The 16,988-nt window shown below is 40.3% G+C and overlaps 1 protein-coding gene and 1 pseudogene across 4 annotated transcripts in view; both read left to right on the forward strand.

Annotated features, from left to right (window-relative positions):
• Nucleotides 1-7,093: 7,093 nt before the first annotated feature.
• Nucleotides 7,094-8,407, forward strand: LOC138144373 (actin, cytoplasmic 1 pseudogene; annotated as a pseudogene).
• Nucleotides 8,408-8,921: 514 nt separating this feature from the next.
• The window catches only part of DDX3X (DEAD-box helicase 3 X-linked), a 78,329-nt gene continuing 70,262 nt past the window's right edge, over nt 8,922-16,988 (forward strand). For all 4 annotated transcript variants that reach the window (XM_069065727.1, XM_069065728.1, XM_069065729.1 and 1 more), the window contains exon 1: nt 8,922-8,932. The gene's annotated coding sequence lies outside the window, so the exon portion shown is untranslated. The remainder of the gene's footprint in view (nt 8,933-16,988) is intronic.

Genomic DNA, 16,988 nt, shown 5'->3' on the forward strand with positions numbered 1-16,988 from the left:
TTTATCTTTCATAAGGACTCTCACCCTTTCTGGTTTTCAAAAGTCACAAGTAACTGATTGGGGTATAGAAAGAAAATATTAGAATTTATATTTCTAGCCATTTTTTTTCCTAAAAAGAAAGGAATGAAACATTACTGATATTAACACTAGTTTTCACTTTGTCGTGTGGTCATGTGATACTTGTATAAGAGGCATCCTCAAAGAAGAAGGAAAGACCCATGATGTGGAAATATTGACACTGGCACCCTCAATTGTTCATCCAAGTTTAATACATTGTGACTTACTGCAATTTACATGTGCCCAGAGAAGTGGATTTATGGATTATGTTATCTCTAGATTAACTCTCACAAAGTGATTTGGTTTAAAAGGTTCCTTCAAAGAAACCACAGATTGAATATAATATTGTTTAACAGTGTTTGAAGGTTAGAGTGGCTTGGGATGGCCTTCACCCTCCTATGGAGGGGACAGCTGGGTGGTGCAGCGGATAGAGCATCATCCCTGGAGTCAGGAACACTCATCTTCTTGAGTTCAAATCTGGCCTCAAATACTTACATAGCTGTGTGACCCCGGGCCAATCACTTAACCCTGTTTGCCTCAGTTTCCTCATCTGTAAAATGAGCTGGAGAAGGAAATGGCAAATCACTCCAGTATCTTTTCCAAGGAAACTCCAAATGGGGTCACAAAGAGTTAGATAGGGCTGAAATGACTTAACAACAACTTTTATATGGACACAGTTGCTCTTTCCCAGCTCTTCTCTTGTTTCCAAGGGCATGATCTTACCTGATTCAATGCCTTCACTCTAACCCTCAGATGCAGCTGGGGTCCTTTGAACTTGCTTTGGGAAATGAAACAATAGGAAGGAGATTTTCCTGAGCCTGCTAAGATTTGCCTTTTAAGGAAGTGACTCCAACTTTTTTTACTTACCAAGTTTCCTTTACCTTAACACAACCGCTTACCTCATTCTTTGCCCAAGGGCATCTATGATGGTCCAAACTCTTAGTTTAACCTTTGCAGCTGATGGTCCCAGTAAATTCTGAGCCCTTATCCAAAGAAACCCTACTCCCATCGCCAAGTGATTTAGAAAGAGAGCTTTCTTCATGTTCTTTTTGTAGTTCCCCTGAGCAAACAAAATACATACAGACCCCTAGTACTTTGGGCAAACCAGGGTTTACTGCAATATGAGTTTGTAGAGTGACTAGGTATTTACCTAATAATGTAAAAATATAATCTTTAAGGAAACAGAGACGAGCTTTGAAAGAGTTACTCTCCTTGGGAGGAAGAGGAGAAAGAAGGGAGAGGGGAAATGTTACCATGGTCATTTTTGGCGAACAGATATGATTAGTCTTTTCAGTATCAGCTCCACCGACTTCCACATTGTTCACCCCCTCCTTCCAATTATAGCAGTGGCAGAAATGGCAGCTGATTCCACAGAAGCTCCTCACATTTTCCCTCTTAGTTGTGAAGTGGGGGGGTCTGTTCTCTCCCAAGTACAATGCTCACTTTTCATCTTTTACAAGATTTTGGCTTTCCCTCTCCTTCTTCTAAGAAGAATGGAAGAGTCTTCAGCCTTTTCAAGTACAGTGATAAAGCCACCAGAAGTTCACAAAGACAGGCATCAGAGACTTAATAGCTACCCATAGAGAATGGTCTCCAATATCCTGCTACAATAATTATTTGAACTTATAATAACCAGATGAAAAGAAAAAGAACTAATATTTCTATTGTGAGCTCATGTTCTTTTAATCGTTATGAAGCACATTTCCTTCACACACATATTTTTTCCCCAAACGCAGTAATCTATACAATACCTCCTCTCACTCCTTAGGGAAGCAGTATTTTTTTTTTTAATCACGAAGTTCTGAGTATTTCAAGCCCACAAATGAAACATTTTTCCTTTTTTAGGAACACCCAAAGTATTTCTAGTTTCATCAACAATTCAGGCCTCTTAAAGTATTCTCTGACTTTATTTTTCCCAATAGCTGTTTTGCTGAATACAAGTCTCAGAGAAGGAAGGTTTTATGCACAAAATCTGGGTATATCTGATTAGAATCTTCTTGAAGCCTAGTGCCTGATAGCCATAAAATCCTTATTAATGGCTCTTCTCGTCACTGGCCTTGTTTTGTGTCAGAGCAGGGAATAAAGAATGCTTGGAAAGCCTGAGAATTATTATTCTTCAGTCACTTGACAAGTGCTTTGTCTCCAGGACTCTGGGCTATTTCCACCATATCAGTTCTTCATTACTTATGAATAAGTACTCCCATGAGTACAAGACCCTGTGATAGTTGAAAAGTGAGATAAAACAGACAGGTATCCCACCCTCCAAGAAACCTAAAACATAAAGCTCATGTGGACAAACATAAAAATTCAAGTCAATTAATAAGCATTTGTTTAAGAACCTGATAAGGTGAGAGCTAAGGGGCAGCCAGATGGCTCAGTGGATAGACTGGGCCTGTAGTCAGGAGGACCTGAGTTCAAATTCATCCTCAGATACTAACTAGCTGTGTGACCCTGGGTAAGTCACTTAACCTCTGTCTGCCTTAATCCACTGGGGAAGAAAATGGCAAACTATTCCAGTATCTTTGTCAAGTATTCCATCCATGGGAACATGAAGAGTCCAACACGACTGAACAAGGTGAGAAATGGGATAGGGATAGTGAATAGTGCTGTGCTTGGAGTCAGAAAGATCTAGCTAGAAGGCACAGCAGATAGAGCACCCAAGTCTGGTGCTCAGGAGTACCTGATTTCAAATCCAGCCTCAGACATGAGTTCTGTGACCCTGAGCAAGTAATTTCACCTCTGTCTACCTCCGTTTTCTTATCTGTAAAATGGGGATAATAATAGCACCATCCTCCCAAGGGTTGTTGCAGAGATCAAATGGAATAATAATTGTCATGCTTACAACTGAGTGAGGACTATGTAAACATAAACTATTATTCATATCCTACCTTTAGTAATTAATACTGCAGCTGGATGACCCTGGGTAAGTTGTATGCCCCTAGGACCTATCTATTCCATCTGTAACCTCTCTGGACCTTTGCCCAGTTTTTCCATAGTCCTTTCCTGATCCCCCCAGTTGTTGGTGTTCTACTAATCGCTTTGCAAATATATGGTATTTATTTATCTTCTGTAGGGAAGAAGTGTGTGTGTGTGTGTGTGTGTGTGTGTGTGTGTGTGTGTGCGCGCGCTTCCTTGGTTCATGTTCAACACTTAACAAATGTTTGTTGAGCTAAATATCTAACATAGGGGAGAGAATTCCCACACTGGTTGCTCCTTACCTACACTAATAGAATTATAACTATTTTATATATGTGCAAAGCCTTTTATTAGTCTCTGGTGACACAAAGAGAAAATGAAAAAGATTTACAAGCATATGCATGACTGTATAAATCTCAGCCAAGATGGTGCAGCTGATAGAGTGCTGGGCCTGGAATCAGGAAGACTCATCTTCCTGAGTTCAAATCTGACCTTGGACACTAGCTGTATTACCCTAGGCAAGTCACTTTGCCTCATCTGCCTTAGCTTCCTCATCTGTAAAATGACCTAAAGAAGGAAATGGCCAACCACTCCGGTGTCTTTGCCAAGAAAATCCCAAGTGGGGTCATGAAGAATTGGACACAACTGAAAAAAGAAGAAACAACAATGACAAGATGCAGAATATAGCATTAACGGCTATGGAATTCACATGGTGGGTGCATATAGGCAGGCTGCAGCGTGTTACTAATGATGATTTGTGCATGAACACTAGTGTAAAACACAAGGATATGTATGACCAGAAAAGGAAGTGGGCTGGTCCTATAGTGAATACAAGTGTTATACTGGCATCTATTAAATAGTAAATGACCTAGAGAAAGCTTACTGGGTGACTCTTCTGTGGAAAAATTTTGGGAGAGGACACTCACTGAAATAAGGCAGTCCTGGTTTGTTGTTGAACAAGGATGAACGCAGCAATTGAGGAATATTTCTCAAGGATTTGTGGATCAAAAAGATGAGGAAAAATTAAGAAGGGAGTGGGGGGAAACCAGGTGTGAGGTAAGTGATAGCTATCCAACTGTCCTAGTGACTGTGGAATTTAAAAGGAAGAAGTAAATGACTGAAGTTAACCCTCTGTGAAGCCTCCTCTAATCCCTCCAATTTCTTTTCTATGCTTGGTCTGAGTCTTGCCTTTATTGTTTTACACTTTACCTTGGATTATATTGATGGACATAAAATTTTATTCTCTCTATTAGATTGTAAGCTCTTTGAGGGGAAGTACTAGGTCATTTCTCATCTTTATATCAGACCTTGATTGAAGACACATTTTAATTTAGGCAAGGGAAGGTAGAAGGCCTTAATGAGAAAACTAGGGATAATGGTAAGGATGGGGGCAGGAGGAGGAGGGAATGAGATGGAGGGACACATCCAACCAACAATCTCCAGAAAGATGAAAACAACCAGGGCACAGTTGCCAAATAAGACAGGTGAGATCCATAACTCAGCCAGGGGGGGGGGGGGGGCAGCGCTAGGTCTTAGGAGAATGAAGAGAGGTGATCCTGAGAGTAGCTGCCCTTGGACCCACAGATGATGGCAAAATCTCATCTCTCTTCCTGTAATGACAATCAAAGGAATACTTAGCAAATTATTTCAGTTATTTAATTATTTAGCACCTTGTTTCAGTTCAAGTGTCTTTGAGCCTTGTCATGATTATATCAAGTCTTTGTTAAGGAACAGAACCTGTGAAGCCTGCAGGGGGAGGGATTTGCCAAAGACAGGAACAGAAAGGACGTAAGAGGTGGTCGGAACAGGGAGGAGCTAATGACAGATAAAAAGCTTCATTATAGCTGGGACTGAGCAGAGCTGAGAAGAACACTTGTGGTGGCCAGCACTCTGTTTGTCTGTTCTGTCTGTGTTGATATGTGTTTATTACTTTGTCAAACAGAAACATTCTGTCTGTTGAATTATGTTACTTTGTCAGACAGAAGCCTTCTGTCTGTTGTTTGTGTTTCTTTGTCAGAAGCATTATATCTGTTGAATTGTGTTACTTTGGCAGACAGATGCACCCTGTGTGTTGACTTGTGTTGATTTCACAGGCAGAAAGTGAATTGAGATGATAGTACCAGTAATGTGTGTGAATGTTGTTGTAATTCTGCTAAATTTGATGTATGTGGATATTGTTGTGGTTCTGTTAAATTTTCTCTTCCCAGGAACAGAGACTTCGAGGGGCTTGAGGTGGACTGGTCACCACGAGTTTCAAAGAGGAACAAGAGCTGGAACAGGAGCTGGGAGCTGCCTACCTGTGAGTCCAGGTGACAGGTGAATTCAGACAAGAGCTGGGAGCATGGAAGAGGAACCATGGGATTTGGGAGCCAGCCTCGAGCCAAGATGAAAGGACATCTTCTTGGGTATTTAGTGCTGACTGACAAAATCATAATTTATTGTGACCTAGGGGTGGGAGAACTTTGTACTTTGAACTTGTACCCCTTAAGGATGATTGGAAGCTAGTCTCCAATCAAGAAGAAAGAAAACTTTCTGACTGAAGAGATTAAGACAATGTGACCTAGGGGTGGGAGACCTTTGTACTTTGAATCCCTTAAGGAGGATTGCTCCTTAAGGATGATTGAGTTAAGGACTTACTGCATGATATCTTTTGTTTAAAACTATGTGACCACTTTAGTGATAAGTTGTTATGTTATGTCATTGTGAGTGCTGTACTTTGGTTTCTATGAATGTTTTGCTTTAGTTTACTGCTGAATAGAGAGTTCACTATACTATGTGATCAGAATCTTAGAGCTACTCATAGCAGCAGTCCTCTGGAGAGCTTTATACTTCCTCATTCCATGTGGGAAAATCTGGGTCTTGTCTTTTCACAATAGAGCAGCTCAGTGGGTGTTGTAACACCAATGAGATACGCACAGCAGTCACTATGAATATGCATGCGTATTTCCAGGGTAGATTCACAAAATGTAATAAACTCTCTTCCTCAAAGGCAAAACCAAAATATTTATTTGCAGGAGGTAAGATTTAACAAGGTATCCATCACTGATCCAGGAAGTGCTGACATCTTAAACCTTCTTTCTGTTAGGCCTCCCCATAAACAAGTTCCCCTAGGCAAGTTCCTCCCTCCACCCACTCAAGCTGCTTCTTTCTCTCTCTGTGCTCTCTGTTCTCACTCTCTGCCCTCTGCTCTCTCTCCTCCTTGGGCAAGCTCCTCCCACACTCTGAGATCCATGTGGCCTAGGGTCCATGTGACTCAGGCTCCATGTGTTAGACCTATTAATAGGTGGGGAAGATCTTCCTATTCTATTAACATTACAGGCATCAAAGGTTTTATGGAAAAAGGCAGGGGTCTCTACTAGTAATCATCTTTTAGTTTGTTCCCCCTTTTCTTTTGCCAGAGACAGAGAAGTTACAGGGGAAAAGGATGTTTTTAGGCCTGGGAAAGCATTCTAGAAAAGGCAGGGAGGTGGGGGTGGAGAGGAGGGGCTATGGTCTAGAACAGAGACACAGAGGCAGGAAAGAAAGCATATAATGTGTTAGGGGAATGGTTGGCAATCCAATGTGTAAGAAAAAGGCATGCCAGTATCTCTGATAAAGACCTCATTTCTGCCAGTATCTCTGAAAAAGATCTCATTTCTAAAATATATAGAGAACTGAGTCAAATTTATAAGAACACAAATCATTCCCCAATTGATAAATGGTCAAAGGATGTGAACAGCCAATTTTCAGATGAAGAAGTTAAAGTTATCTATAGTCATATGAAAAAATGCTCTAAATCACTATAGATTAGAGAAATGCAAATTAAAACAACTCTGGGGTACCAGATCACATCCATCAGATTGACTAACATGATGAAAGAGGAAAATGATGAATGTTGGAGAAGATGTGGGAAATTTGGAATATGAATGCATTGTTGGTAGAGTTGTGAACTGATCCAACCATTCTGGAGAACAATTTGGAACTACGCCCAAAGGGCTATAAAAATGTGCATACTCTTTGACCCAGAAATACTGTTTCTAGGCCTGTATCCTAAAGAGATCATTAAAATGGGAAAAAGACCCATGTGTACAAAAATATTTATAGTAGCTCTTTTTGTGGTGGCTAAGAATTAGAAAGTGGAAATTGGGAGCTGTGAGCTCTTCCACCCAGCATGCACAAAGCCTCCCCCCTGCCTCCAGGTGTGGCACCATCTCCTCTCTTCTCTTAAGGGTTTAAACTTGACACTTCAAAGTTCACCATGGATGATGATATTGCTGCTCTTGTTGTTATCAATGGCTCTGGAATGTGCAAAGCTGGCTTTGCAGGAGACGATGCCCCTTGGGCTGTCTTCCCTTCCATTGTTGGGCACCCCAGACATCAGGGTGTGATGGTGGGTATGGGCCAGAAAGACAGCTATGTGGGGGATAAGGCCCAGAGCAAGAGAAGTATTCTGACCCTGAAGTACCCCATTGAACATGGTATTGTCACCAACTGGGATGACATGGAGAAGATCTGGCATCATACTTTCTACAACGATCTTCGTGTGGTCCCTGAAGAGCACCCTGTGCTGCTCACAGAAGCCCCCCTGAACCCCAAAGCCAACAGAGAAAAGATGACTCAGATTATGTTTGAGAGCTTCAGTACCCCAGCCACAAACGTTGCCATCCAGGCTGTGCTGTCTGTCCCTGTGCATACCTCTGGTCGTACCACTGGTATTGTGATAGATTCCAGTGATGGTGTGACCCACACTGTGCCCATCTGTAAAGGTTATGCCCTTCCCCATGCCATCCTCTGTCTGGATCTGGCTGGCCATGATCTGACGGACTACCTCATAAAGATCCTGACTGAGAAAAGATACAGTTTCACCACCACAGCTGAGAGGGAAATAGTGCGTGCTATCAAGGAGAAGCTGTGTTATGTCGCCCTAGACTTTGAGCAGGACATGGCCACTGCTGCATCCAGCTCCTCTCTGGAAAAGAGCTATGAGCTCCCTGATGGTCAGGTTATCACCATTGGCAACGAGAGGTTCCAATGCCCAGAAGCTCTCTTCCAACCATCTTTCTTAGGTATGGAATCCTATAGAATCCACAAAGCTATCTTCAACACAATCATGAAGTGTGATGTTGACATCCGTGAGGATTTGTATGCCAACACCATATTGTCTGGTAGTACCACCATGTACCTAGGCATTGCTGACAGGATGCAGAAGGAGATTACAGCCCTAGCTCCCAGCACAATGAAAATCAAGATCATTGCCCCACCTGAGTGCAAATACTCAGTCTGGATTGGAGGCTTCATCCTAGCGTCTCTTTCCACCTTCTAGCAGATGTGGATCAGCAAGCAGGAGTATGATCAATCTGGGCCCTCCATTGTCTACCGCAAATGCTTCTAAATGGACTGTTTGTGTTTTTTAATTTTTTTTTTGTCAAAGGGTGTGACATGATGACATGATAATTGCCCCAAAAAAAGGAGATGAGATTGGCATGGCTTTATTTGTTTTTGGGGGTTTTTTTGGGGGGGGTTTGGCGCTTGACTCAGGATTTAAAAAATGGAACAGTTGAAGGTGATGAGCAGTCTAAGTATGTTGGAGGCAAACATCCCCAAATTTCTCCAGTGCATCTTCAGGACTCTGATTGTACATTTGTTGTTTTTTTTTTAAATAGTCGTTCTAAATATTGTATAATGCATTGTTACAGAGTTACAAGCCTCTGTGAAGGCTGTCAAAGGAGCAATGTAACAAAGATCCAGATGGGGAGGGGGAGGAGGGAAGGTACTAGTTTTGCTTTAAATGTAAATTATGTAATCCTTAAAAAAACCCAAAACCTTTTTGTTTCTTCTGCCTTAATACTTGTTCCTTTTTTTTTTAATTGCCAGCCATATGGAATGGCCTCCTAAATTCCCTCCCTGCCCCCAACATAGATGTGAATGTGGCCTTTTATAGTCTCCCTGTGAGTTTTGAGATTGGTGCTAGTACATGGGGGAGGCGAGGAGCTTTACCTGTACACTGACTTAAGACCAGTTCAAATAAAAGTGCACATGTTAAAGAAAAAAAAAAGAAATTGGAAATTCCCCCATAAATTGGGGAATAGGTCAACAAGTTGTGGTATATGATGAATGTAATGGAATGCTATTGTTCCACAAGAAATGATGAGCAGACAGATTTCAGAAAAATCTAGAAAGACTTACATGAACTGATGCTGAGTAAAGTGAACAGAACTAGGAGAACATTATACACAGTAAGAGGAACATTGTATGATGACCATGACTTAGTTCTTCTGAGCAATGCAAAGATGTAAGATAATTCCAAAAGACTCATGATTGAAAGTATTATCCTCATCCAGAGAAAGAACTATGGAATCTGAATGCACATTGAAACATACATATTTTCTCTTTTTTTTGTTGTTGTTTCTTCTTTCTCATGATTTTTCCCTTTGGTTCTAATTCTTCTTTACAACATGGTTAATGTGGAAATATATTTAATATGACTGTACATGTGTAGTCTATATCAGATTGCACACTGTTTGGGGAGGGGTAAGGAGAGAGAGCGGGAAAAACCTAGAACTCAAAATCTTATAGAAGTGAATGTTGAAAATTAAAAACAAATAAATAATTTTTTTAAAAAATGTATGGGATGAGTGGGTAACAGTGCTGCAGAGACAGGTTAGGGACATATCAGGGAGGGCCTTAAATGTCAGGAGTTCTTAACCTCTCTTGTGTTTCATGGACCCCTTTGGCAGTTTGGTGAAACCTCAGAATAATGTCTTTAAATTGTATGTATAAGATAAAATACATAGCACTCGCTACAAAGGAAACCAAAGGTTAGCAAAAATAAAGGTGTCACTATATACAACATTCTCTTGATAACCATATCGTTTTAAGAACAACTTTGAGTGACTAAGTCATTTTCACTCTTATAGATATATGAATTAAAAATAAAGGTCATATGAAGAAAGATACTATCTTTATCCGGAGAAAGAACTTATAAATAGAAGTATGTATATACTTTTAAATATATATAGCTATTTGTGTCTGATGGCAGCCATCTCTCCAGTGGGTTCTGGGGAGGTAAGAAAAAAAAGAAATTTACATGATACCTTTATTATATATTTAAAAGGAATAACAACTTGTACATAATAAATTTGTAGTTTCAAGTGCAATCATATTTTTATTATAAAATGTTATAGAGATGCTTGTTTTATTCCATAAATTAAAAAGAAAATCATTTTTAAAAATAAAGGTATGAATTTTACCCATTCACGTTCAGGGACCTCTTGAAATCTATCCATAGACCCTTTGTGGGTCCATGGAAACTCACATTATAAAATCCTGGGTTAAAGAGTTTGGACTGTCTATGATTCCTCCTCTGAGCCTCCCAGATGGTAGCATTGCCTTTCTCCCCAATATTGCCTTATATTTATTTAGCTGCATGTGCATCATGTACCCCAATGGAACAAAAACTCCTTGGAGCAGTCTGATTTCTGTCCTTATATCCCTAACAATTAGCACACTGCCTTGTATGCAGCAGGACCTTGATAAATGTTGGTTGAGTTGAATTGAATGAAATGGACTTTGTCCTGTAGGCAGCATGGAACCTAGAAGCTGAAACTGCAAATGGAAACCTATGTGTCAAAGAGAGGTGGGAGATGCTGCTTCCCTAGGGACAGGCCTAGAGGAGGTGATTATAGGAAGAGAAAAAGGTGAAGATAAAAATAGATACATTAATGACTATCTGTTTAGAGGATGTACAAACATGAACTGTGACACATGGGGATGATAGCAGTGTGAAGAATCTGGACTTTGAGGTAGAAGACCTTAGTTTAGCTTCCTAGTTGTGTGACCTTGGGCAAGTCAATCATTAAATTAAAATCAAGGTATTAGACTAGATGGCCTCTATAATCTCTTTCAGCTCTAAATGTATGATCCCATATATCAGGGGTTATTAAACCGGGGTCTTTGAACTTGCTTTAACAAATATATACACATATGTATCGATAAGTATATTACAATAAAATTGGTTTCCTTTTGTAATATAAAAGACATTTTTAAAGGGTATATTTTATTTTCTGCATTTTAAAACTTTATCTTGATAAGGGGTTCATAGGCTTCACCAACAGTGAAAAGGTTCCATGTCCTAAAAAAGGTCTTTAAAAAACCCCTGCTATAGATATTTTTGTAGTTAGAACACATGCATACACAAGGAAACATACTTGGATCTGGGAGTTTCTATGGATGATCGTTTGTTGTTCAGTTATTTCAGTCGTGTCCACCTCTTCGTGACCCCATTTGGGGTTTTCTTGGCAAAGACACTAGAGTGGTTTGCCATTTCCTTCTCCAGCTCATTTTACAGATAAGGAAACTGAGGTTTAAGGTTAAGTGACTTGTCCAGGGTCACATAGCTAGTAAGTATCTGAGGCCAGATTTGAATTCAGGAAGACGAGTCTTCCTGACTCAAGACCCAGCACTCTATCTACTGTGCCACCTTACTACTCTTTCTCTATGATACCTCAAATGAAAAATTATCCCATAAATCAAACATGAATGTACCAAAAGCAAGATTAACAGAGATTTACACCTCATCAAGAAACACATTTAATCAGACATTAAAGAAATCATCTCAAAGTTGAAAAAAAAATTCCAAGCACTGAAGTGAGTAAACTGTGGGATGTTAGGCATTTTGGCCGTCTCTCGTGTATTAGGACAAAGCAACTGCAATCCAACAGGCCTGGAAGAGGAGCATGGGGAGAAATGCTTGCTGTGGTAGGAAGAGCACTTCGGCTTGGACTTCCTTTACCTCTCTGAGCCTCAGTTTCCTTCACCTTTAAAAGAGGATTGATAATCCACTTCCTCAACAACAACAATAACTAGAATTTGTTTAGCTCTTTAAGATTTACAAAGCATTTCACGTATGTTAACTCACTTGATCCTCAGAGATTGTTTTGAGGAAAGTACTTTGAACCTTTAAATGCTTGTTCACATGTGAATTATTCTTAAGCTTGCCAAGGGGCAAAGTTAGGACAGGAAAGACCAAGATATTTAGTGGCTGGTCACAGCTGCTTCCCCACCCCATAAAAGTGCAAAACTACCTATAGTCCCAGATGTTAAGACATCAGTGGACAAACTGCCCGATTATCCTGAAAGGGCAGGCTCACCTTATCTTTGTGCCTTTAACAACATTGTTCTGAGAAGGAGGCCATGGGTTTCACCAAGGAAAAGGGTTCATGACCCCTGAAAAAAGGTTAAGAAACCTGGCATTTTTGGTGATGGGGTAGGTTTTGATCTTAACTGGGTATAGTTTATGAGTGTGTAACCCTTGGGAGTTGGTGAGATCCTTCAGACATCCCTGTAGTCAAAATAATTACTCACCTCTGATTTGGCATGTTTATTTTTAGTACTCTTAGCAATGCAAGCTCAGCAGTCTAAGTTTAAAGGCCTCATTTAAATCAGCGCTTACCCAATACACATCTGTTCACTGCCAAACTCCAAGTTCCCTTTTTTTCCCCCACAGGGAAGAAAGATCATGAAAGATTCCCATGAGTCTCAGGAAGTACCTCTTAGTGGATGGCTCTGCTCTGGAAACAAGACACTATTCTAATACCTTTCTATTTACCTTTCTTCTTCTTCCCCCAAATCTTTCAATTATCTTAGATTTTAGTTAAGGGAAGATGTTTGTTCATATCAATTACAAAAAGACATCACCCTTCAGTAACCTCACCAGCAAGTATATAAATAAATTGAGAGTACTTGTTTGTCTTTTAAATTAGAAGACAAATCATGGAGCTATTTTTGACTTTGAGTAGTAGGAATATCTATTTGTTGCACTATATAATTTAGTATTCAAAATCATGAGTAATGACTCATGAGAGAATGAGGCTGAGGACTTTGTGCAACTCTGCCACTTAAATCCAGTTTACACATAAGTCAAAAGGCATCACCCATACTATTTTATTATTCAATAATTTAACGATTTTATCATTGTATTATTTTCCTATTATTTTACCTACCTTGAAGTTCTGCGGCACTGGCTAGTGACAAAACAGTTGGTAGAGATACATTGGGAGCTGTAATTACTACTATGATTACAGGCGGCCCAGGCCCTAGTGTCATCTTCTCATTGGTCTGAAGAAGCAGGGGGATTTATTGGTACACTGGGTGTCTGAGCAGCCTTTTTAAAAAAATTAATATTTTATTCTTCCTCCGTTACATGTAAAAACAGTTTTTAACATTTGTTTTTAAGACTTTGAGTTTCAAATTCTCTCCCTTCCTCCCTCCCCACCTCCCTCATTGAGAAGATGAGTAATGCGACATAGGTTATACTTATATAGTCTTGCAAAATATTTCCATAATAGTAAGTTGTGAAAGAAAACATAAACCCCCAAAACCCAAACCCTCAAGAAAAATAAAGTAAAAGTATGCTTCAATCTGTATTCAGACATCATTATTTCTTTCTCTGGGGATGGAGAGCATTTTTCATCATAAGTCCTTCAGAATTGTCTTGGATCATTGTATTGCTAAGAATTTTTAAGTCATTCACAGTTGATCATCATGCAATATTGCTGTTACTTTGTACACAATACATTTCTTTATTGTTATTTTTTTTTGCTTTTTGGAGGGGGGAAGGCAGGGCAATTGGGATTAAGTGACTTGCCTAAGGTCACACAGCTAGTAAGTATTAAGTGTCTGAGGCTGGATTTGAACTCAGGTCCTCCTGACTCCAGGGTCTGTGCTCTATTCACTGCACCTTCTAGCAACCCCTACATTTCATTTTTCATCAGTCCATGAAAGTCTTTCCAAGTTTTTCTAAGAGCATCCTGCTCATCATTTCTTATATGAACAGCCTTTTTTAAGGACCAAACTGCTCACCTCCTGGCATGAGGATAGAAAAGGTGCCCTAAAAATTGTCTGCTTTACCTAACCCTGGCCTGCTTACCACAGTGGGTGAAGATCTCACCCTGTAGTCAAAACACAAAAGCAACATGTACAAAAACTTTTGCAAAGATAATTTCACTCACCATTGGCACATGGAACATTTGCACACTTATGTACAATATGATATCCAGTAGACCTAAAAAAAGAATAGCCCTTGTTCTGAGAGAACTCAGCAGGTATCACATCCAAATAGCAGCCCTCAGTGAAACAAGGCTGGCAAATGAAGGCCAACTTATCACGCTAGCTGGAGTGGTTGCAAAAATGGTTAGCTCCATGAAGCTGGCATAGGTTTTGCAATAAAAACTTATTTAGTCAACAAGGTTGTATACCTCCTAAAAGGAGTAAATGACAAGCTCGTGACAATGCAATTGCCACTTGCAGGAAAGCACCATGCCACCATCATCACTGTGTTTGCTCCCACCATGATGAATCCTGATGAGGTCAAAGAAAAATTTTATGAAAGCCTGAAGACCCTCATCATCAATATGCTGAAAGAAAACATTATAATTCTGGGTGGCTTTAATGGAAGAGTAGGCACAGATTAATAGACATGGCAGGGATACCTGGGAGGAATGAAGTCAGAAACAGCCACAGTAAAGGTCACTTATTATTGAAGACTTGTGCATCTCATGACCTTCTCATCACCAACACTGTCTGACATTTACCTAAATACAACAAAACTTGGATGCAGTCTTGCAGCAAACATTGGCTTTTAATAGACTGTCATTGTAAGGAGAAGAGACAGACAGAATTGAGAGTGAAGAAGGCAATGTGTGGTACAGAGCGTTGGACCAATCATAAACGTATCCTCCCCAAGCTAAATATTCACATTCAACAGAAGAGGTAGCTCCAAGGCACGACAACTATCAGAAGACTCAATATCAACAGATTAGAGCACTTCTCTGTGTGTGAACAGTTTGTTACTGACTTGGAGGGAAAGCTGAGCCAACCCACAGTTGGCAACAGTGGAGTGGAAAGGAGTGGGCAGCTTTCAGAGACCTGGTGAACAGTGCCACATTTACTCATGTGGGCCAGAACATTGGCAAACATCAGGATTGGTTTGATGAAAATGACAAGGAAATTCAGAATGAAAAATGAGAACTCTACAGGTTCTACCAGAAGGATAGTTCATCCATCTCTAAAAAGGCAGCATTTAACTCCATCAAAAGTAAAGTGCAAGTAAAGCTTAGAGAGATACAGGATTCTTGGCTCTGTAAGAAGGCAGATAAAATTCAGTTTTATGTTGATGGTAACAATCCAAAGCATTTTATGCAATACCTGAAGGTTATTTATGGGCCAAAGACCTTTGGTGCCTCTCACCTACTCAGCACTGATGGAGCCATACTGATCAATGATGACAACATGATCTTGGAGAGATGGGCTGAACCCTTCCAGAGTGTTCTCAGTAGACCATTATCAATCAATGCTGAAAGCCATTGACCATTTACCTCAGGTTGAAGTCAGTCTTCCTCTAGCCAAACTTCCATCTGAAGAAGAGGTTTGGAATGCCATTAGTCTTCTTGTGTGGCAAAGTGCCTGCTATGATTCCATTATATCAGAGATCTACAAGGCAGGAGGTCCACTGCTTATACAAAAGCTGACTGAAATCTTCTGGGTTATATGGCAAGAGGAGGTTATCCCCCAGCAGAGCAAGGATGCCTCTATTGTCCATCTACATAAAGGAAAAGGAAATAGGTTGTCCTGTGACAACCACAAGGTGGTGTCTTTCTTAGTTCTTTACCAGAGTTCTCCTTCATCTGATCCTTCCCTGGAAGATGGTCATCTACCTGAGAGCCAGAGAGGCTTCAGAAAGAGCTGAGGGATGGCTAATATGGTGTTTGCTGCCTGACAACTCTAGAGAAATTCCAGAAGCAGAACAGAAGTCTGTACAAAGCATTCACTGATACGACCAAGGCTTTTGATACTGTCAGTCATGAGGGATTATGGAAGGTCATGGCAAAATTTGGTTGCTTAAAGAAGTTCATCAATATTGTACACTAGTTCAATGATGGCATGCTTGTACAGGTGCTGGGTAATGGACGAGGCTCTCATGCTCTTCCAGTCATCAAAGGGCTGTGTGCTTGCTCTCATGCTTTTTAGCATGATGTTTTCATCCATTTTGTCACTTTCAATGAGGAAAAAATGGCATCAAGATTAACTACCATGCTGACAGTAAATTATTTAATTTGAAAAGGCTATAATCCAGGACTAAAATGGAGGGAGAGTTTGCGTGCAACTTTTTGTTTGCAGATGGTTGTGCAAATGCAGCCTCTGAAACTGAGATGCAGTAGAGTATGAATTGATTGATTCTTTGCCACTTTGCTAAGTTTATCCTGACAACATCAAGAAAACAGGTCCACACCATCCATACATGAAACCATCAGTTACATAAAATGGAGAAATTTTGAATGCTGTAGATAAGCTCACTTACCTTGGCAGTATACTTTCCGAGGATGTCCACATAGATAATGAGGTTGATGTACACATTGCCAGAGCTAACTCAGTATTTGGGGGGCTCTGACAGAATGTGTGGGGGAGAAGAGGTATCAGGCTGCCTAACCTAACACCTAAACTAAAGGTCTACAGAACTGTTGTACTAACCTTATTATTGTCTGCCTATGAAACCTGAACAATCTACCAATGCTATGCCAGAAAAGTAAACCACTTCCATTTAAATTGTCTTAGGAAGATTCTGAAGATCATGTGGCAAAATAAAGACCTGAATACTGAAGTCTTTTCTCAAACTGAATTCTCAAGCCCTAGTGCAGAGAATGCAACTCTGATGATTTGTCCATGTTGTTCAAGCACCAGATGTACATTTGCCTAAAAGACTATTTTATGGAGAACTCACATAAGGCAGGCACTCACATGGTGGGCAGAAGAAGCAATACAAGGGAGAGGCTAGGTGGTGCAGTGAATAGAGTACCAGCCCTGGAGTCAGGAGGACCTGAGTTCAAATCTGGCCTCAGACACTTGATACTTACTAGCCATGTGACCTTGGGCAAGTGTAATGTAATACCAAGCAAAGGCAACTTCCCAGGTTCAAAATACCAGCATAGGTGCTCTCTATTTTATTCAGTAACAAACCCAGAACAGAGAAGATCAAAACA

The sequence above is a fragment of the Petaurus breviceps genome, unplaced genomic scaffold (assembly GCF_028583685.1).
Source record: "Petaurus breviceps papuanus isolate PSGF00001 unplaced genomic scaffold, PetGlider_PUasm1.0 90700, whole genome shotgun sequence".
In the NCBI taxonomy this organism is placed as follows: Eukaryota; Metazoa; Chordata; class Mammalia; order Diprotodontia; family Petauridae; genus Petaurus; species Petaurus breviceps.